At 40.6% G+C, this 9,712-nt stretch overlaps 1 non-coding gene across 1 annotated transcript; it reads right to left on the bottom strand.

Annotated features, from left to right (window-relative positions):
- Positions 1-7,042: 7,042 nt before the first annotated feature.
- On the bottom strand, positions 7,043-7,150 carry LOC112718455 (small nucleolar RNA R71). Its single transcript, XR_003160795.1, has one exon. It is a non-coding gene; the product is annotated as a small nucleolar RNA R71 (small nucleolar RNA).
- Between the last annotated feature and the right edge of the window lie 2,562 nt (positions 7,151-9,712).

Here is a 9,712-nt window from a genome sequence, read left to right as displayed (position 1 = left end):
TCTTGCAAGCTCCACTCCCTTGTACTCTTCCTTGATTACCTTCACCTCTTCACAAGCTTCTTCAAATTCAACCTCATCCTCTTGGTGGCTTCTTTCAAATTCATTCTCTTCTTCATTGCTTACCAACGGCATGGGAGGGGATTCAGTCGTAGATAAGGAATTCTCAATGATTGAATCCATCTCTCGATCAACCTCTTCCAATCTTTCATTACCATACTATGCCTTGGAGGTTGCGCACCATCCTCCTCAACATCATTTTCAAGTTTAATGGGAGAGACTTCAACAACTTCCACAAGATCATCAACAATATCACTTGGTGTGGAAGTGTTCTCAAGCTTGAAATCCACCTCTTGTTTAACTTCCTTTAACTCTTCAACCATTTCTTCTTTCTCAATGATCTCTTCCTCCTTCACTTGTTGCAAGACATATCCCATCTCCTTGTCCTCGTGTTGGGATCTTAAAATCTCCTTCATGCTCATCTCTTCGATTGATTTCTCACATTCATCCGTGGAGATGCTTTGCTTGTTGTATGAATCCCAAGAATCTATCTTTTGACGGATGGTTGCTTGAAGTCGATCCATTTCTTCCTTGAAACGATCCCTTAATTCTTGTTCCGCTTTACTAACATAAGTGGGATCATATTGCTCTTGGATTAATGGACATTGATATGCTTCCATGGAGGTTTGTGGCGGAGAGGGGAAATCATGATATAGTTGGAAAGGAGATTCATCAAGGCATTGAGGTGGGAAGTTATTTTGGTATTGGTAGAGGGTGGAATTATACGGGACGTAAATTCTTGGAGGGTAGAGGTGAAACTCGTGAGTGCGGTTTGGAGCTCTTCTTGCTCTTGAAGAATGATACCAAGTGTATCATTCATGGGGACTTGGGTTAGAAGGTAAAGATGTTGGAGTGGTGGTGATTCAAGGGTTGCTTGTTCATAGTCGTCACAAGGGTATGCATAGAGGGAATATAGACTTGGATCATATGTAGGCAATTGGTGGAAATAAGATGTGGGTTGAGAATATGGTGTATAGAATGATGGTGGTTGAGTGGTATAACCATGATAAGAATCATCATATCCGTAGGAATGATATGCATTATAAGAAGGATTACCATCATAGTAACTTGAAGGGGAAGGTTGCCATGATGATTGCTCATATGGATGTGGTTCCCTTCCTAAGAATTCATCTCTCCCATAATGTGAGCCATCATTCAAGTTTTCCTCGCCTACAACGTAGTCATAGTTATATCCGGAATCACAAGGACGAGAATTCATAGTGGCAAATAGGAACAAAACTAATGGAGATCTAATGAAAACTAACAAACAAGCAAAAGACAAATATATCTACAATATTCACATATTTACATTAACCAAAAACATGGCACTCATGTGCACTCCCCGGCAACGGCGCCATTTTGATGAATAAATTTTTGCCGGTATAGAAATTATCGAGTAATCAATCGTAGTATAGTCTAAACCGACGCAAAATCCATCATCAAACAATTCTACAATCTATAACTGAGAGTATTAGTCCCGAGTCGTTCTTCCCTAGGAATGCTACAAGGATGCATGTTATTGGTTAAGTGGTCTTTTGTGGCTTGAAGAGTGTGGCATAAAAGTGCTAATAAAAGAAAACAACAATCAATCAATATTAAAAGCCTTGGCCAAGGTTGAACATTGGAAGTTCCATCACTATAGCTTCCTTCAATTGTGATAACAAAGGAGTGTTGTTTCACTTAGTTAACCTCTAATTATAGAGGAAAGTCAGGTAAAAGTAACTAACTTAAGTCACAAGTCCTAGTCTTACCCTAGGGAAGTCTAGCTTTAGTGCACTCTAAGTCAATTAGCAATTCTCAATTCTTAATCAACAATTGACATCCATTATTCAAGTGTCTCCAATGACTCAACCACTAGGCCAAATGAGGGGATGCTACTCCATATCTAAAGTTGGCATTTTCTCAAACATTTGGAGAGTAAGAATAAAAGACATAGTAAAATTGAGAAGAGGTTTAGAATCAAAGTGATTCAACACAAGATATTAACAAGAATCAACAATGAACAACAATGAAAATGAGATCTTCAATGAATTAATAGAATCCAAAACAACAAAGTTAAATCTAAGATCTATGAGAATTGAACAATTACAAACACTAATTGAGATTAGAGAAGATGATCTACAACATGAACAAAGTAAAGTGAGAGTTGTAATAGATCTCACCAAGGAATGGTTGAGAATTGAGAAAATGAAGATGAATCCTAGAGAGAGGTTGGAGTTTCTCTCTCTACAAATGTAACTAACTAAAAATATCTAAGAAAACTTGTAGATGTGAATGTGTATTAATCCCCTTCAATCCTTGGTTCTTATATGCAATTTGGCGCCAAAGTTGGTTGCTGAAACCTTCCAAAATTGCCAGGCACGTGTTGCAATAACAGAATCACGTGCGGACTACGATGCGTGCGCGCACGGTACGCGTGCGCGTCCCTGGCCGATTCTGCAATATGCGCGCGGGCGCCTTGTGCGCGTGCGCGTGCTTAGTCGAGATCAATTCTTTGGCTTTTGTGCTTCTCTCCACTTGCATGCTTTCTTCCTTGTTCCTTTGATCCATGCCTAGCCTATTTCAACCCTGGAATTACTAGCAAACACATCAAGGCATCTTATGAGAGAAATTAGAATTCATCAAAATAAGGCTTAAAAAGCATGTTTTTACACTTAAGCACAAATACGGGAGAGATAACAAAACCATGCTAATTCATAGGCTAAATGCGAGAAAAGATTATCAAAATACTCTAAATTCAATACAAGATAAACCCTAAAAATGGGGTTTATCAGGTGTTTGACTTGTCAGCCACCTTGTAGAGTTCTAGAGGTATGATCTCATGAACTTCTACTTCCTCCCCAATCATGATACTATGGATCATGATGGCCCGATCCACAGTCACTTCAAATCGGTTGCTAGTAGGAATGATGGAGCGTTGGATGAACTCCAACCATCCTCTAGCCACAGGCTTAAGGTCCGGTCTTCTCAATTGAACCGGATTACCTCTTGAGTCTCTTTTCTATTGAGCTCCTTCCACACATATGTCCATGAGGACTTGGTCCAACCTTTGATCAAAGTTGACCCTTCTAGTGTAGGGGCGTGCGTTTTCTTACATTATTGGCAAGTGGAACACCAACCTTACATTTTCTGGACTGAAATCTAAGTATTTTCCCCGAACCATTGTAAGCCAATTCTTTGGATTCGGGTTCATACTTTGATCATGGTTCCTAGTGATCCATGCATTGGCATAGAACTTTTGAACCATTAATATTCCGACTTGTTGAATGGGGTTAGTGAGAACTTTCCAACCACTTCTTCAGATCTCATGTCGGATCTATGGATACTCATTTTTCCTGAGCATGAAAGGGACCTCAGGGATCACCTTCTTCTTGGCCACAACTTCATGAAAGTGGTCTTTGATGAGCGGATAATTTGTACGCTTTTTGGCATTATTTTTAGTATGTTTTTAGTATGATCTAGTTAGTTTTTAGTATATTTTTATTAGTTTTTAGTTAAAATTCACTTTCTGGACTTTACTATGAGTTTGTGTATTTTTCTGTGATTTCAGGTATTTTCTGGCTGAAATTGAGGGACCTGAGCAAAAATCTGATTCAGAGACTAAAAAGGACTGCAGATGCTGTTGGATTCTGAGCTCCCTGCACTCGAAGTGGATTTTCTGGAGCTACAGAAGCCCAATTGGCACGCTCTCAACGGCGTTAAAAAGTAGACATCCTGGGCTTTCCAGCAATATATGATAGTCCATACTTTGCCCAAGATTTGATGGCCCAAACTGGCGTTCAAAGTCACCCTTAGAATTCCCAGCGTTAAACGCCGGAACTGGCACAAGGATGGTAGTTAAACGCCCAAACTGGCATAGAAGCTGGCGTTTAACTTCAAGAAGAGTCTCTACACGAAAATGCTTCAATGCTCAGCCCAAGCACACACCAAGTGGGCCCGGAAGTGGATTTTTATGTCATTTACTCATCTTTGTAAATCCTAGACTACTAGTTCTCTATATATAGGACCTTTTACTCTTGTATTCTCATCTTGGTTCTTCTGGTTCCCTCTCTGGGGCCGAAGCCAATGATCACACTATCACTTATGTATTTTCAATGGTGGAGTTTCTACACACCATAGATTAAGGTGTGGAGCTCTGCTGTACCTCGAGTATTAATGCAATTACTATTGTTCTTCTATTCAATTCCGCTTGTTCTTGTTCTAAGATATCACTTGTCCTTCAACTTGATGAATGTGATGATCCGTGACACTCATCATCATTCTCACCTATGAACGTGTGCCTGACAACCACCTCCGTTCTACCTTAGATTGGGTGGATATCTCTTGGATTCCTGATACACGATGCATGGTTGATCGCCTGACAACCGAGCCAGCCATTCCGTGAGATCAGAGTCGTCGTGGTATAGGCTAGAACTGATGGCGGCATTCAAGAGAATCCAGAAGGTCTAAACCTTGTCTGTGGTATTCTGAGTAGGATTCAATGATTGAATGACTGTGACGAGCTTCAAACTCCTGAGGGCGGGGCGTTAGTGACAGACGCAAAAGAATCACTGGATTCTATTCCGGCCTGATTGAGAACCGACAGATGGATACCCGTGCCATGACAGGGTGCGTTGAACATTTCCACTGAGAGGATGGGAGGTAGCCACTGACAACGGTGAAACCCTTGCTTAAGCTTGCCATGGAAAGGAGTAAGAAGGATTGGATGAAGACAGTAGGAAAGCAGAGAGACGGAAGGGACCAAGCATCTTCATACGCTTATCTGAAATTCCTACCAATGAATTACATAAGTATCTCTATCTTTATCTTTATGTTTTATTCGTATATCACCCATATCCATTTGAGTTTGCCTGACTGAGATTTACAAGGTGACCATAGCTTGCTTCATACCAACAATCTCTGTGGGATCAACCCTTACTCGCGTAAGGTTTATTACTTGGACGACCCAGTACACTTGCTGGTTAGTTGTGCGAAGTTGTGTTTATGCCATGGTATTGAACACCAAGTTTTTGGTTTCATCACCGGGGATTATTTGAGTTGTGAAAAGTATTGATCACAATTTCGTGCACCAAGTTTTTGGCGCCGTTGCCAGGGATTGTTCGAGTATGGACAACTGACGGTTCATCTTGTTGCTTAGATTAGGTATTTTTTTTCTTCAGAGTTCTTAAGAATGAATTCTAGAGTTTCATGATGATCTGTTGAAGTCTGGCTGGCTGTGAAGCCATGTCTAATTTTATTGGACCGAGATTTCAACTTATCATCACAAGAGCATGTTGATTTCTATCAATCTTGCTGTTGGAGCAGTGATCTGCTAAGGTTTGGCTGGCCATTGGCCATGTCTAGTGTTTTGGATCGAAGCTTTCTTTGAAAGCTTGGCTGGCTATGAAGCCATGTCTAATTCCTGGATCGGAGTCTTAGACTAAACATTGCATGATTCCTGGAATTCTCATTAAGAATTTTGATATCTTTATTTTCTTTTCCACTTAATTTTCGAAAAATCCAAAAAAATTACAAAATCATAAAATCCAAAAATATTTCTTGTTTGAGTCTAGTGTTTCATTTTAAGTTTGATGTCAATTGCATGTTTCTGTTCTTCTTGCATTCATGCATGTGTCTTCATTAATCTTCAAGTTGTTCTTGATGATTTCATTGCTCTGATTTTTAAATTCTCTTGACTTGAGTGTTTATGTATCTCATATGCATTCTCATTAGTGTCAGTAGTATACAAACTGCTAAGTTTGGTGTCTTGCATGCATTGTTATTTGATTTTAGTTGCATTTTGATTATTCCTCATTATTAAAAATCCAAAAATATTTTTAATTTGTGTCTTTTCAAGTCAATAATACAGAGAATTGAAGATTCAGAACATACTGCAGAGGAATTACACAGAAAAAGCTGGGCGTTCAAAATGCCCAGTAAAGAAGACAGACTGGCGTTTAAACGCCAGCCAGGGTACCTGGCTGGGCGTTTAACGCCCAAAAGGGTAGAGTTTTGGGCGTTAAATGCCAGAATGTGCACCATTCTGGGCGTTTAACGCCAGGATGGCACAAGAGGGAAGATTCTGTTTTTGATTCAGATTTTTTTTAAGTTTTCAAAATTTTTCAAAATCAAATCTTTTTCAAATCAAATCTTTTCAATCAAATCTTTTTCAAAAATCACTTTACTTTTTTCTCAATCATGATTTTCGAAAATCAATTAAAGTTTTTCAAAATGTTTTTAAAATCTTTTTAGAATTATTTTCAAAAAAATTACTTCCCCTCTTTTCACATCCTTCTATTTATGGACTAACACTATTCCTTAATGCACAATTCGAACTCCATCTTCTTTGATAAGTTCGAATTTTCTACTTCTACCTTCTATTTTTCTTTTCCTCTGACACCTCAAGGAATCTCTTTACTGTGACATAGAGGATTCCATATTTCCTTGTTTTCTTCTCTTTCATATGAGCAGGAGCAAAGACAAAAGCATTCTTGTTGAGGCTGATCCTAAACCTGAAAGGACCTTGAAGCGAAAGCTAAGAGAAGCTAAGGCACAATTCTCTGTAGAGGACCTAACTGAATTCTTCAAAGAAGAAGAACACATGGCAGCCGAAAACAACAACAATGCCAACAATGAAAGGAAGGTGCTGGGTGACTTTACTGCACCTACTCCCGACTTCTATGGGAGAAGCATCTCTATCCCTGCCATTGGAGCAAACAACTTTGAGCTTAAGCCTCAATTAGTTTCTCTAATGCAACAGAATTGCAAGTTCCATGGACTTCCATTGGAAGATCCTCATCAGTTCTTAGCTGAGTTCTTGCAAATCTGTGACACTGTCAAGACCAATGGGATTGACCCTGAGGTCTACAGACTTATGCTATTCCCTTTTGCTGTAAGAGACAGAGCTAGAATATGGTTGGACTCACAACCTAAAGAAAGCCTGAACTCTTGGGAAAAGCTAGTCAATGCCTTCTTGGCAAAGTTCTTTCCACCTCAAAAATTGAGTAAGCTTAGAGTGGAAGTCCAAACCTTCAGACAGAAGGAAGGAGAATCCCTCTATGAAGCTTGGGAAAGATACAAGCAATTAATCAAAAAGTGTCCCTCTGACATGCTTTCTGAATGGAGCATCATAGGTATTTTCTATGATGGTCTCTCTGAACTATCCAAGATGTCTTTGGATAGCTCTGCTGGAGGATCTCTTCATCAGAAGAAGACGCCTACAGAAGCTCAAGAACTTATTGAAATGGTTTCAAATAACCCATTTCATGTACACTTCTGAAAGGAATCCTGTGAACAATGGGACAAATCAGAAGAAAGGAGTTCTTGAGTTGATACTCTGAATGCCATATTGGCTCAGAACAAAATATTGACTCAGCAAGTCAATATGATTTCTCAAAGTCTGTCTGGAATGCAAAATGCACCAGGTAGTACTAAGGAGGCTTCATCTGAAGAAGAAGCTTATGATCCTGAGAACCCTTCAATGGAAGAGGTGAATTACATGGGAGATCCCTATGGAAACACCTACAATCCTTCATGGAGAAATCATCCAAATCTCTCATGGAAGGATCAACAGAGACCTCAACAAGGTTTCAACAATAATAATGGTGGAAGAAACAGGTTTAGCAGTGGCAAGCCTTTTCCATCATCTTCTCAGCAACAGACAGAGAGTTCTAAGCAGAACACCTCTGACTTAGCAACCATGGTCTCTGATCTAATCAAAACCACTTAAAGTTTCATGACTGAAACAAGATCCTCCATTAGAAATTTAGAGGCACAAGTGGGTCAGCTGAGCAAGAAAATTACTGAACTCCCTCCTAGTACTCTTCCAAGCAATACAGAAGAAAATCCAAAAGGAGAGTGTAAAGCCATCAACATGGCCGAATTTGGAGAGGAGGAAGAGGCAGTGAACGCCACTGAGGAAGACCTCAATGGACGTCCACTGGCCTCCAATAAGTTCCCCAATGAGGACCCATGGGAATCTGAGGCTCAAAATGAGACCATAGAGATTCCATTGGACTTACTTCTGCCATTCATGAGCTCTGATGAGTATTCCTCCTCTGAAGAAGATGAGTATGTCACTGAAGAGCAAGTTGCTAAATACCTTGGAGCAATCATGAAGCTAAATGACAAGTTATTTGGAAATGAGACTTGGGAGGATGAACCCCTTTTGCTCACCAAAGAACTGGATGACTTGTCTAGGCAGAAATTTCCTCAAAAGAGACAGGATCCTGGGAAGTTTTCAATACCTTGTACCATAGGCACCATGACCTTCAAGAAGGCCTTGTGTGACCTAGGGTCAAGTGTAAACCTCATGCCTCTCTCTGTAATGGAGAAGTTAGGGATCTTTGAGGTGCAAGCTGCAAAAATCTCACTAGAGATGGTAGACAATTCAAGAAAACAAGCTTATGGACTTGTAGAGGATGTTCTGGTAAAAGTTGAAGACCATTACATCCCTGCTGATTTCATAGTCCTAAAGACTGGGAAGTGCATGGATGAATCCATCATCCTTGGCAGACCCTTCCTAACCACAGCAAAGGCTGTGATTGATGTTGATAGAGGAGAATTGATCATTCAAGTGAATGAAGAATCCTTTGTGTTTAAGGCTCAAGGATATCCCTCTGTCATCATGGAGAGGAAGCATGAAGAGCTTCTCTCAAAACAGAGCCAAACAGAGCCCCCACAGTCAAACTCTAAGTTTGGTGTTGGGAGGCCACAACCAACTTCTAAGTTTGGTGTTGAACCCCCACATTCAAAATCTAAGTTTGGTGTTGGGAGGTTCCAATATTGCTCTGAGCATCTGTGAGGCTCCATGAGAGCCCACTGTCAAGCTACTGACATTAAAGAAGCGCTTGTTGGGAGGCAACCCAATGTTATATTTTATCTATTTTCCTTTGTTATTTTATGTTTTCTGTAGGTTGATGATCATGAGAAGTCACAAAATCAATTGAAAAAGCAAAAACAGAATGAAAAACAGAAAGAAAAACAGCACACCCTGGAGGAAGAACCTGTTGGCGTTTAAACGCCAGTAAGGCTAGTAGATGGGCGTTTAACGCCCAGTCTGGCACCATTCTGGGCGTTTAACGCCAGAAAGGGGCACCAGACCGGCGTTAAACGCCAGTAAAGGGCAAGAACATGGCGTTAAACGCCAGAAAGGGGCACCAGCCCGACGTTTAACGCCAGAATTGGCATGAAGAGCAATTTTGCTCGCCACTTGGTGCAGGGATGACTTTTCCTTGACACCTCAGGATCTGTGGACCCCACAAGATCCCCACCTACCCCACCACTCTCTCTCTTCTTCACCCATTCACCAATCACCTCAACACCTCTTCCCCAAAAACCTTTCACCTATCAAATCCCATCTTTCTCTTCACCACTCACATCCATCCTTCATAAAACCCCACCTACCTCACCATTCAAATTCAAACCACTTTCCCACCCAAACCCACCCTCACATGACCGAACCCTACCCCTCTCCCCACTCCTATATAAACCCATCTTCACTCCTTCATTTTCACACAACATAAACACTACTTCTCCCTCCTATAGCCGAACCACAAGGCCCCCTCCATCTCCTTCATTTCTTCTTCTTCTACTCTCTTCTTTTTTCTTTTGCTCGAGGACGAGCAAACCTTTTAAGTTTGGTGTGGTAAAAGCATTGCTTTTTGTTTTTCCATAA

Source organism: Arachis hypogaea, chromosome 10 (assembly GCF_003086295.3).
Source record: "Arachis hypogaea cultivar Tifrunner chromosome 10, arahy.Tifrunner.gnm2.J5K5, whole genome shotgun sequence".
Lineage (NCBI taxonomy): Eukaryota > Viridiplantae > Streptophyta > Magnoliopsida > Fabales > Fabaceae > Arachis > Arachis hypogaea.
This window is presented reverse-complemented; position numbering and strand designations above follow the sequence as displayed.